General features: G+C 40.1%; 1 protein-coding gene and 1 non-coding gene across 5 annotated transcripts in view; one reads left to right on the top strand and one right to left on the bottom strand.

Moving 5' to 3' along the window:
- Positions 1-12,026, top strand: part of STRBP (spermatid perinuclear RNA binding protein) — a 181,849-nt gene that overhangs the window by 71,913 nt on the left and 97,910 nt on the right. The gene's annotated exons all lie outside the window — the stretch shown is intronic.
- LOC129623963 (U6 spliceosomal RNA) lies at positions 6,768-6,873 on the bottom strand. The gene has a single exon (XR_008700706.1). It is a non-coding gene; the product is annotated as a U6 spliceosomal RNA (small nuclear RNA).

Here is a 12,026-nt window from a genome sequence, read left to right as displayed (position 1 = left end):
TCCTGTTAGGGATTTTTAAGTTGTACCCATTACCTTGTTGTGTGAGGGGTTGGCTATTAATATTAGTTAAGTAACCCCAGCTGCTGAATTAGAGCCCTGAAATACATCAGCTAAAATGCCTAAATCCTGTGCGTAATAGCCCAGAGCAGGTATCCACCTCAGTCTGTTGCTGCTGCTAAGTTGCTTCAGTCATGTCCGACTCTGTGCGACTCCATAGACGGCAGCCCACCAGGCTCCCCCGTCCCTGGGATTCTCCAGGCAAGAAGGCTGGAGTGGGTTGCCATTTCCTTCTCCAATGCATGAAAATGAAAAGTAAAAGGGAAGTCGTTCAGTCGTGCCCGACTCTTAGCGACCCCATGGACTGCAGCCCACCAGGCTCCTCTGTCCATGGGGTTTTCCAGGCAAGAGTACTGGAGTGGGGTGCCATTGCCTTTTCTGCCTCAGCCTATGGCTCTCCATAAAAGGCATTTAGGGAGCTCAGGCAATAGGGCTGATGGGGATCCTACTATCTTTAGTACCTGGCTTCCACGGGTGTTTTGTTGGGCACATTGTCTAAGAGAGGTGGAAGTTGCAAGTACAATTTCTGCTCACTTTGGTTGCTGAGGGCTTAGTCTCATTGCCTTATCTAGCTGCAGAGGGATTGGGAAATGTCATGTCCTTTCTCTTGCTGACTGGGTGGTAGGATGCCATTCTGTAGTATTTTGAGTTATTTCATCAGTGTTGAAATGTTCTTGGGAGGAGTTCATTTTCAGCTACAAAATGTGAAGGGAGGCGAACCTTGTCCCCACTACAACTCTCTTACTTTGGAAGAAACAGTGGCTTTTGGTGGATAGTTAGCTGCCTCCTCCACAGCTGTAATGCTGTAGATTTCAGTAGGAATGCCAGAGCAACCCAGTGTTATGTTTACAAAGTGTGACTATACACATTCAGCTCTTGCTTCTTGTACCAGCTCTGTGAGGTGACTATCAACAGATCAATTTTAGCCAAGTAGTGGTATTCCCATTGCAAATGAGAGAACTTCAAAGAAGTTGTAGAGCTGGGACTTTCACATGCAGATATCATGGCATCAAAGTGCAATTTGTATAACACACAATTTTTTGGGCAGAAAATCTATCCAGCATTTTTTATGCTTACTATTATCACTGCTCTTAAATGTATCTTTCCTTAACAATATGTCCAATACAGTATTACTGATGTCCAGTATAATATACTAACAAATTACTGGCATAATTTGGTCTTATTTTGAAGATTCAGAAAGTTCATCAAGAACTTGCATTGCTTCATTGTCATCATTACATTTGTAAATGACATCCTACTTCAGGTATGTCAGTTAATGAAATACGAGAGGTTTTATTCTGTTTAGAAGTTACATTTTCTAGCCTTGCTTTTGGTAGATAAAATGATGTGTAAAATGAGTAAAGGAAGTAAGAAACAAAATAATTGTGGCAGTTACATTTTCTCTCAGTAGGAAAAATATATTCTTTTTGAAATACAGGGCTTATCTGTGTAATTTCACAGATAATTTTGCTGTACTTACCATGTGTTAAAAAACCATGTTAGTACATGCTGCTCAAGAAATTGGGAACATATTCTGCTTTGTAGCAGAGGGGTCCTTCCTTACTGACATACTAGAAGTATGATGCCCTTCTGTAGTATTTTGAGTGTTTCATCAGTGTTGAGGTGTTCTTGGTGAGGTGTTTTCAGCAACAGCACTTGTGGGAATCTGATTTAGGGGTTGAAAGCTGTGGACTATGGCAGAATGTTAAATGTTTGTACAGATGGATTATTAATCAGAGAGTAAGCTGGATACTTCTACATATCTCCATTTTAATATAACAGACAGCAAGCTCATTCTGGTTGACTTATTTTTGGTTATTTTTCTTGGAACTCTGTCTTGTTGAGCGTTCTATTGCTAAATTATTTCAAAAGTGTCTTTTATTAAATAGAAGTAACATGATTTAAATTTATTTTGCATATAGAGAGCTACCCTTTCAACATTCCTTACAGCTTTCGTTTTGCTATGAAACAGAGATAGGAAAAGAAACACTATTTTGTTTGCATCTGGCTGGTCACCTATGGCTCTGTGGGATAACAGTGTATTCTGCTGAAGTTGTATCTTAGGAGTCTAGTCTTTGCTTTGATTTTCAGTTGTCTGACGAAATCTCAGTAGAAATACAGTAATTGCATCATAATTCACTGAAGCCTAACCACACTCTTTATACAACACAGACTAGCATTTCTTGAATGCTTTTGCAAGAAAAAATACAGTTATCCAGATCTGTAATCCATTATTTTAGTAAATATACTCTAAAATACACTCTGAATTAAAAAAAAAAAAAAAGACCAAAAATAGGCTGAATTAAGGCTTATTCTCTAGTTTTTGTAGCTTTGAGTTACTCATTTTTGGGGAAAGTACATGTTAAATTTTGAACTTCTACATACGAGGAATGCAGGCACATTTACTGCTAAAATTCTGTCAATGTGTCTTTATTTGCCTAAAACAGTGGAATAGCACTTTCAGGCTGTTTTAATGAAGTTTAGTTACAGTGAATGATAAGGTATATCATTTGAATCCTGGTTGTAATGTGATTCCTGTATTCACTTGTATTTAGAATTTGAACATGTGGTACAAAAAAATTAAACAAGTTGAAAAATATTAAATATTTAAGCTGAAATGAGGCACTTCATGTAATATTTTATTGTTGATTAGTTGCTAAGTCCAACTCTTTTGTGACCCCATGGACTGTAGCCCACCAGGCTCTTCTGTCCGTGGGATTTCCCACACAGGAATACTGGAGTGGGTTGCCATTTCCTTCTCCAGGGGATCTTTGTGACCTAGGGATTGAACCTGCATCTCCTACATTGGAAGGTGGATTCTTTACCACTGAACTACCTATGTAATATTACTCTTCCAAAAAAAAAAAAAAAAAAAAAAGATAAAAACCACAGGAGAGGTTGGAAAGGGCGCTGGACTTTAGTCATGAGTCCAGGGTTTGAGTCTGAGCCTTCCTAAAAAGTTGTTGGTGACCTCAGGCAAGATGATGCTTCCCTGGTGGCTCAGCTTGTTAAAGAATCTGCCTACAAAGTGGGAGACCTGGGTTCAACCCCTGGGTAGGGAAGATCCCCTGGAGAAGGGAACAGCTACCCACTCCAGTATTCTGGCCTGGAGAATTCCATGGATTGTATATTCTATGGGGTCATGAAGAGTTGGACACAACTGAACGACTTTCACATCATCATCAGGCAAGATATATCACTTCTTCGGGTCTTAATTTTCTTTTTGACAAATAACAATCTTGTGTTAGTCTTTTTGACTAGTTTCAGCACTTTGTGATTTTGTGATTCTTCTTATTCTCCTAGTGTATTTTTCTGTCTTGTCAAGGGGAGGTTTACAGTATAAAGCTGCCAGCTCTTTTGTCTTGATGAATGGTCTTGATAGTAGAAAACATGATTTGAATTTTCCCCATCTAACTTTATTATGTTTTCTAAAACTAGTTTTAAAGGAGTTTAGAAGTATGAAATTAGAAGTATTTAGTTTTACATTTTAATTGTGCCTAACAGCTGTCATTATAAAACCCATATGAACTGGAAAGACAGACAAAACAGTTTTAAAATTTCTTAATCAGTGAAAGGAAGTTGCTGAGTTATCTAGTGTATCTGTTAAAGTCCTTTGAAATTTCATTTTAAGGCAGAGAGGAGTACAATCAGTTATGTGTGTGGACCTTGTCCATATAAGTCAGTGTAGATGTATTGCTGGTACATTTTTCTCTAAGCATTTTATTATTAAAGTTTAAAAATGCAAAAGATTTGAAAGAATTATACAGTGAACACCTACATATTCTACAATTAGCTCAACCCCAGCAATTAACATTTTCTTTTATTTGCTTTATCATGTTTATCCATCAATTTATCCCATTATCTATCAATCTTTTTTTTTTGATTACAAAATAAGTTGCAGACATTCTTACAGTTTATTTCTAAACACTGACATACATGTTAATTATAATTAGCTGGAGTTCAAACTTGTTACATTTTTTTAAAATTAAAATTTACATATGGAAAAATGCACAGCTCTTAAGTCTGCCATGGATGATATTAATTAATGAGCACCCAACAAAAGTCCTTCTAGTCAAGGCTATGGTTTTTCCAGTGGTCATGTATGGATGTGAGAGTTGGACTGTGAAGAAAGCTGAGCGCCGAAGAATTGATGCTTTTGGACTGTGGTGTTGGAGAAGACTCTTGAGAGTCCCTTGGACTGCAAGGAAATCCAACCAGTCCATTCTAAAGGAGATCAGTCCTGGGTATTCATTGGAAGAAGTGATGCTGAGGCTGAAACTCCAATACTTTGGCCACCTCGTACGAAGATTTGACTCATTGGAAAAGACCCTGATGCTGGGAGGGATTGAGGGCAGGAGGAGAAGGGGACAACAGAGGATGAGATGGCTGGATGGCATCACTGACTCGGACCTGAGTTTCGGTGAACTCTGGGAGTTGGTGATGGACAGGGAGGCCTGGCGTGCTGCGGTTCATGGAGTCGCAAAGAGTTGGACACGACTGAGCAACTCAACTGAACTGAACTGACATTCCCAGGACCTGTCTTGGTCTGGCAGATAGAAGAGACAGCCTCTGCCTTCAGGATGCTAATAGAGATAATGTGTAAGAAAGTTAATCCAGTATTACTTGGACCTTTTTGTTGCAAGTAATAGAAATCTGTAGTATCTCAGTATATAGGTCTTGCTTTTAAAACTCAAGAACAGGAAGGAATCAGAGCAGCTTCTAGGAATAACTGGAAGGCCCATAGAACTGTCTCCTCTTACCTTTGTTTTACTCTGCCCATCTATTCTTTCTTTTCTCTTTGAAGATTTGCTTTCTCCTCTTTTTAGTACATATGGTTAGAATATGGCTGCTTCCATAACGTTTCTTTCTTTTTAAAAAATATTTATTTGCTTGTGCTGAGTCTTCATTGCAGCAGGTGGAATCTAGTTCCCTAACCAGGCATCAAACTCTGGCCCCTTGCGTTGTGGAGTCTTAGCCACTAGGGAAGTCCCATAGCCTTTCTTTTAAAACTAATAGTTCTCAGCCACATGGAGATACCAATTTTCTATTTTAATTTGAATTCCAGGTTTCTGGGAGGGAGTCTGATTGGCCCATGCTGGAGTCTGATTGGCCCAGTCTGGTTCAGCTATGCTTGAGGGCAGGTTTTGAAGTTTGGATCTCCTATTGGAAGCCTGCCTTTGTGGATGGAGAAAGGACGGTTCCTGAAGCAGGTGTGGGGCTGTTGAAATGAGGCTGCCACTGAAAATTGTTTCTAAGTACGAGTTTGATAAATGATTCTGTAGACAAGAACAGGGTACAGAAATAGCATAGAGGGAGAATGAATCACTATTCAGGGATAGAGTGGTGGTCCGAGACCACTTCCTGAAGAAATTGGTGGCTGGGTTGGGTCTGAAAGTAAATTCAAGTTCAGCAGTGGGAAAGAACCATGTGTGCTGCAGAAGAACAGGTAGAAAGACAGGAAATGGCATAGTGTGTTTAGGAAATTGTAAGCACGTTAGTATATCTGCAGTATAATTTTTGAAGTGGGGCAAGTTCCATAGTGATGGGAAAGCGAGAGGGAGAGAAATAGGTAGGTAGGTAGATAGATATTTAGATATAGATCAGGGCCAGTTCAAAGGAGAATCTTATCTTGCTAACATATGGGAAACCAGCAAGAGTAGGTCACAATCAGATTTATTTTAAGATACCATTTCATTGGTTAAACTGGAGACAAGTTCAAACTCATGAGAGCCTGGACTAAGAAAATGGAAGTGAAAAAGAACAGGAGATATATTTAGGCAGTAAAATCTTCAGTACTTTGGGTTTATTGAAGATTGGGAGAAGGAGAAATCTTACGATGATAACCCGTATTCTGATGGTGGCTGGCTGAGTTGGGATACCAGCCAAGATAAGATATATAGGGTACTGAGGTGCTTGCTGTTAGTTGTGTATTTCTTAATCTGGCTGATAATCACAGATGTACTTTTTTAGGACTGTTAAATTGTACTTATATGTTTTATGCATTTTTGTGCATTTAAGTTATATTTCGTAATCAGAAATGTTACAGAACAAAAACACAAAAAATATGCTTTGGGAAAAAGATGCTGACTGTAGGATTGGACATTTGCATTTGGGGTGTGCATGCAACCTTCCAGATGGAGATATGTAGAAGGCAGTAAGTTGGACATGAAATTTGAAGTATGGGCTGCTGATGAAAGGATTAGATTAGGTCTGTAGTTTGCTTTCCTGTTTGTATGTTAGGATTTTCTGGAGAGTTAAAAAAAATTATTGGTAACCTACATCCCACCCCAGACCAATTAAATTGGTCCTTGGTGGTATAACAGCACAAGGTCTAGTTTACAGAGCTTCCTGTGCTCCTTACTCTGATGCAGAGATGAGAACCGCTAGGTTTCAGGAAAATTGCTCATTTCCTACATTCTGTGATGAAGAGATAGAGTTGAGCACAGAGGATTTTGTAATTGCTTTAGAATTCAAAATAAGTTTATATTTGGGGGGGGATGATTCTTGTTTTTTTTTTTTTTTTTCTGGCTGTACTGTGCAGCATGTAGAATCTTAATTCCTTGACCAGGGATGGAACCTGGGCCCCCAACAGTGGAAGCATGGATTCTTAACCACTGGACCACCAGGGAAGTTCCAGGACATAATTCTTAAGCCTTGTGCTTTCCCCCCATTATTATTATTATTATTATTTGGATTAGAATGAATTTTATAAAAATACGGAACACATCACGAATTTGCGTGTCATTCTTGCGCAGGGCTATTCTAATCTTCTCTGTAGCGTTCCAATTTTAGTATATGTGCTGCTGAAGTGAGCACTTTCCCCCCATTATTACCTGAAGTTAAAAAAGAATGTATTTGGTTAAAATAACAATGTATGTGTGTTCCTAAAGAAAAACATGTGGAAGATGCAAGCTGTTTCAGTTAAAACAGTTTTAAAACAGATTTCTTTTGATGAAATGGCTGTGTCTTCTCTAATTTTAATTATTAATAATGTATAGGCTTTGCAGCCAAACATAGAAAATTGCCTCATCGGCTGCAGTGTCTTTGAATAGTAAATATGAAGGACAATGATTGGTAAATGTTAATTGTTTGTGTGATGTAGTCTGAAAGGCAGACAGCTGTAAATGCTGTGAAATTGTCTCTGTTATATGTGATATGGTAAGGACAGTTGCTCACTCGTTGGTCTTTACTTTCCTTCACTACATAGCTTTGTAACTCATCAGGGTCCTGTATCCATCAGTAAGTATTTATTAGTACCTAAAATATGCCAGGGGTAAATTTATGTAAGTTACTAAATATAGATAAAAATGTAGGGACTTGCACCAGGCGTGCCAGTATTTCCATTTTGGATGGCATATAAAGGGCAGCAGGATGCAAAATTATTTGATAATTGTAAGACTTTCTTTACTGTTCAGAAACTGGAATGATTTCTTGGGTTTGAGCATTTAGGTATGACCTAACCCATAGATGATGATTCTCACTCACCAGCCTCTAGTTCCTTGGACTCTCTTCCTCTAGTGATTTTGTTTTCCGTGGACCTCAGGCCCATGATCTTATCACTTTTTTCATTGTCTTTTACCTTCTTGACATTCTCATTTCCTTCCTCACCCAGTGTAAATTCCATAGCCAGTCATTTTACAAACTCCTCTTCATATACCCTCAATTACCATGCCCTTCTTGCTTTATCATACTTACTTGGCAAAATTTGTAATCCTGGTTAAGCTGACTCTTCTACTTTGTACCTGTGCATCTGAACATAGCTGGAAAGTGCATGTGTGTACATATGTGTGCACACGCACACTCCCACAGCTGTGCTGACTGATCTTAAGTTCATGCCCTTGAACCTCAGAGGGTCCTTAATACTGCCAGGCAGTGACATATGTACCTAGTGTTATCACTCTTCTAGACAGCTCTTTTGTACCATCACCTTTCTCTTTAAAGGTATAACATCTCTCCCATTCAACTGATGACCTTGCTTCTTAAGAAACTTCCTACTTCACTAGGAAGACTGAGGCACTCTGTGCCTGTGCATTCTGCCTTCCCTCCTTTTAACATGATGAACTATCAGTGCATCTGTGCATCTTTAGTTGTATGCCGAATACCACCCCCTTTGAACTACTTAAGGATACTAGTCCAAGAATCACTGCTGCCAGCCAGCTCCCTATATCACTGTTTTACTGTCTATTAGGTCATTCATCAGTGTATAAAGCATGTTATTTCAAATACCCCCAGTTTAAAAAATACTTTTTCTTGACCCTACCTTCATTGCTAGGTACTGTCCTATATATTTGCTCTCCTTTGTAGCAGAACTTTAGAAAGTTGTCTCTATTCAATTGTTTCTAATTTCTTCCCTCCCATTCTCTCTCAGTCTGGAACAACAGACTGGTTCCAAATAGAAAAAGGAGTATGTCAAGGCTGTTTATTGTCACCGTGCTTATTTAACTTCTATGCAGAGACATCATGAGAAACGCTGGGCTGGAAGAAGCACAAGCTGGAATCAAGATTGCCGGGAGAAATATCAATAACCTCAGATATGCGGATGACACCACCCTTATGGCAGAAAGTGAAGAAGAACTAAAGAGCCTCTTGAAGAAAGTGAAAGAGGAGAGTGAAAAAGTTGGCTTAAAGCTCAACATTCAGAAAACAAAGATCATGGCATCCAGTGTCATCACTTCATGGCAGATGGATGGGGAAACAGTGGCAGACTTAATTTTTTTGGGCTCCAAAGTCACTGCAGATGATGACTGCCCCCATGAAATAAAAAGACACTTACTCCTTGGAAGAAAAGTTATGACCAACCTAGACAGCGTATTAAATAGCAGAGACATTACTTTGCCAATAAAGGTCCGTCTCGTCAAGGCTGTGGTTTTTCCAGTAGTCATTTATGGATGTAAGAGTTGGACTATAAAGAAAGCTGAGCACTGAAGAATTGATGCTTCTGAATTGTGGTGTTGGAGAAGACTTTTGAGAGTCCCTTGGACTGCAAGGAGATCCAACCAGTCCATCCTAAAGGAAATCAGTCCTGGGTGTTGATTGGAAGGACTGATGCTGAAGCTGAAACTCCAGTACTTTGGCCACCTGATGCGAAGAGCTGACTCATTTGAAAAGACCCTGATGCTGGGAAAGATTGAAGGTGGAACGAGAAGGGGATGAGAGAGGATGAGATGGTTGGCAACTCAATGGACATGAGTTTGAGTAAACTCAGGGAGTTGGTGATGGACAGAGATGCCTGGCGTGCAGCAGTCCATGGGGTTGCAAAGAGTCGGACATGACTGAGCAACTGAACTGAACTGAACTGATTCTACCTCTTCCTCTGTTATTCTTTTATTGAAATATAATTCACATACTATAAAATTCACCACCATCAGTGTACAGTTCGGTGGTTTTTTTAGTATATTCAGAGTTGTGCATCTATCACCACTGTCTACAGAACATTTTCATCATCCCATAAAAAACCCTTTATCCCTTCGCAGTCACTCTATTCCTCAGTCTGTAGCTCTGCTTGTTCTCTTGGAATCTACCTATGTCTCTGTGGGTCTGCCTCTTGTGGAAATTTCACATAAAGGGAACCAAACAATATGTGACCTTTTGTGTCTGTCTGCTTTTACTTAGTTAACCTGTTCTCAGGTTAACTAAGTAAAATGTCTTGTAACACTACATTCCTTTTTATGGCTGAATAACATTCCATTCCGTGGTTGAGTTCCATGTTTTGTTAATCTTTCAGGTTTTGGACATTTGGGTTGTTCCCACTTTTTGGCTCTTATGAAATATGCTGATCAGACACATTTATATTCAGGTTTTGTGAGAATGTGCTTTCAGTTCTCTTGGGTGCATACCTTGGAGGAGAATTGCTGGTCATAAGATAGCCTTATGTTTACCATTTTGAGGAACTGTCAGACCGTTTTCCAAAAGGACTGCATTTTACATTCCCACCAGCAGTGTATGAGGGTTCCAGTTTCTCCATTTTATTCTCACTTAAGCCAGCTTAATTCAGTTAGGCTTTTCCCCTCCTTCTTGACTGCAGCTGCCTTTGACAAGGTTGTCATCGATAACATAAAAGTACCAGAATTCAAAGTACGTTGTTAGTCATCATTGTGTTTGACCTATAAATAGCATTTGACACATGATCACTCATTGCTCCTTGGTATACTTTTTTTTTACTTTTGGCTTCCAGAATACCACACGTTCATACCCCCCCCCCCCCACCTCCCATTTTATTGGTCAATCCTTCTCAGTTTCTTTTATTATTTTCTTTCTCCCTACTTTTTAGAATAGGAGTTTCCCCTGGGGATCATATCAGTACTTCTATATCTTTTAATACTCGCTTATACTGGCTTTCATGTTGATATCTCTTTTTTTGTACTTAAGAGCCAAATACCCAACTACCTACTAAACCTCACTGGGGTGTCTGGTAAACATCTTAAATGGAACATGTCTAAAGCCAAACCCCTTCTCTTCTCTTTATAATATGCTCCGCCTCCAGATCTCCCTGTCTTTGATGAAGATAATTTCATCTTTCAGTTTTTCAGGGCAAAAACCTTGGCGTTAATTTTATTCCTCCTTTCTCACATGCCACATCCAGTCTGCTAGGAAGTCCTCTTGGTCTTACCTTCAAAGTACATGCAGAGTTGGAACACTTCTCCCCACCGCCCCTGTTGCCGCCATCTTGTTCCCATCATCATCTGTCCCCTGGATCTTTGTAGAAAGAGTCCTAATCCTGTCAGATCCTCAGCTGTAGATACTTTTGCCTCCAGCAGTCTAGTTCAATACAATAGCCAGAAGAATCCTTCTGGAATATGTCAGATCATCATTTACTGTCCAAACCCTACTTTGGCTCCCTGTTTCACTCAGTTCAGTCGCTCAGTTGTGTCTGACTCTTTGCGACCCCATGGACTGCATCACGCCTGGTTTTCCTGTCCATCACTAACTCCTGGAGTTTACTCAGACTCAAGTCCATTGAGTTGGTGATGCCATCCCAACCATCTCATCCTATGTCATCCCCTTCTCCTCCCGCCTTCAGTCTTTACCAGCATCAGGATCTTTTCCAGTGAGTCAGTTCTTTGCATCGGGTGGCCAAAGTATTGGAGTTTCATCCTTAGCATCAGTCCTTCCAACGAATATTCAGGACTGATTTCCTTTAGGATCTGCTGGTTGGCTCTCCTTGCAGTCCAAGAGTGATAGCCAAACAAGGCCCTATGTCATCTAACCCTATTACTTGTCTGGCCTCATCCACCGTTGTTCTCCCTGATCACTCTGTTCACCTCCTTGCTGGTTTTCAAGCAGGCCAGACATGTTTTAGACTCATGGCCTTTGTGTTTGCCGTTCCTTCTACTTGAAATATTCGTCACTGTCAAGTCTGCTCAAAATTTATCATGTCAGTTAGCTGACTTTAATTTTTAATTCTGTAACTTGCGTTTCCTACACTCTGGGCTCCTCTTACTCTGCTGTGTTTTTATTTGCATAGCACTTGACTGTGACATTGACTACATTATTCAGTTACACAGGATGTTTATGATATATTCAGATGACCAGTGCTGGGCTGGGGACTTCCCGGGTGGCTCAGATGGTAAAGAATCGGCCTGCGAAGTGGGAGACCTGGTTTTGATCCCTGGGTTGGGACGATCCCCTGGAGAAGGGAATGGCTACCCACTCCAGTATTCTGGGCTGGAGAATTCCGTGGACAGAGGAACCTGGTAGGCTATAGTCCATGGGGTCACAAAGAGTTGGACTTTCACTTTCAGTGCTGGGCTAGATGAATCAGGTGGAATCAAGATTGCCAGGAGAAACACCAAGAACCTCAGATATGCAGATGATAATGTTCTAATGGCAAAAAGTGAAGAGGAACTAAAGAGCCTCTTGATGAAGGTGAAAGAGGGTGAAAAAGCTGGCTTAAAACTAAACGTTCAGAAAACTAAGAACATGGCATCTGGTCCCACCACTTCATGGCAAATAGATGGGGAAACAATGGA

This window comes from Bubalus kerabau, chromosome 11, assembly GCF_029407905.1.
Source record: "Bubalus kerabau isolate K-KA32 ecotype Philippines breed swamp buffalo chromosome 11, PCC_UOA_SB_1v2, whole genome shotgun sequence".
Lineage (NCBI taxonomy): Eukaryota > Metazoa > Chordata > Mammalia > Artiodactyla > Bovidae > Bubalus > Bubalus kerabau.
The sequence above is the reverse complement of the archived record's forward strand: the minus strand, read 5'-3'. Positions and strand labels throughout refer to the sequence as shown.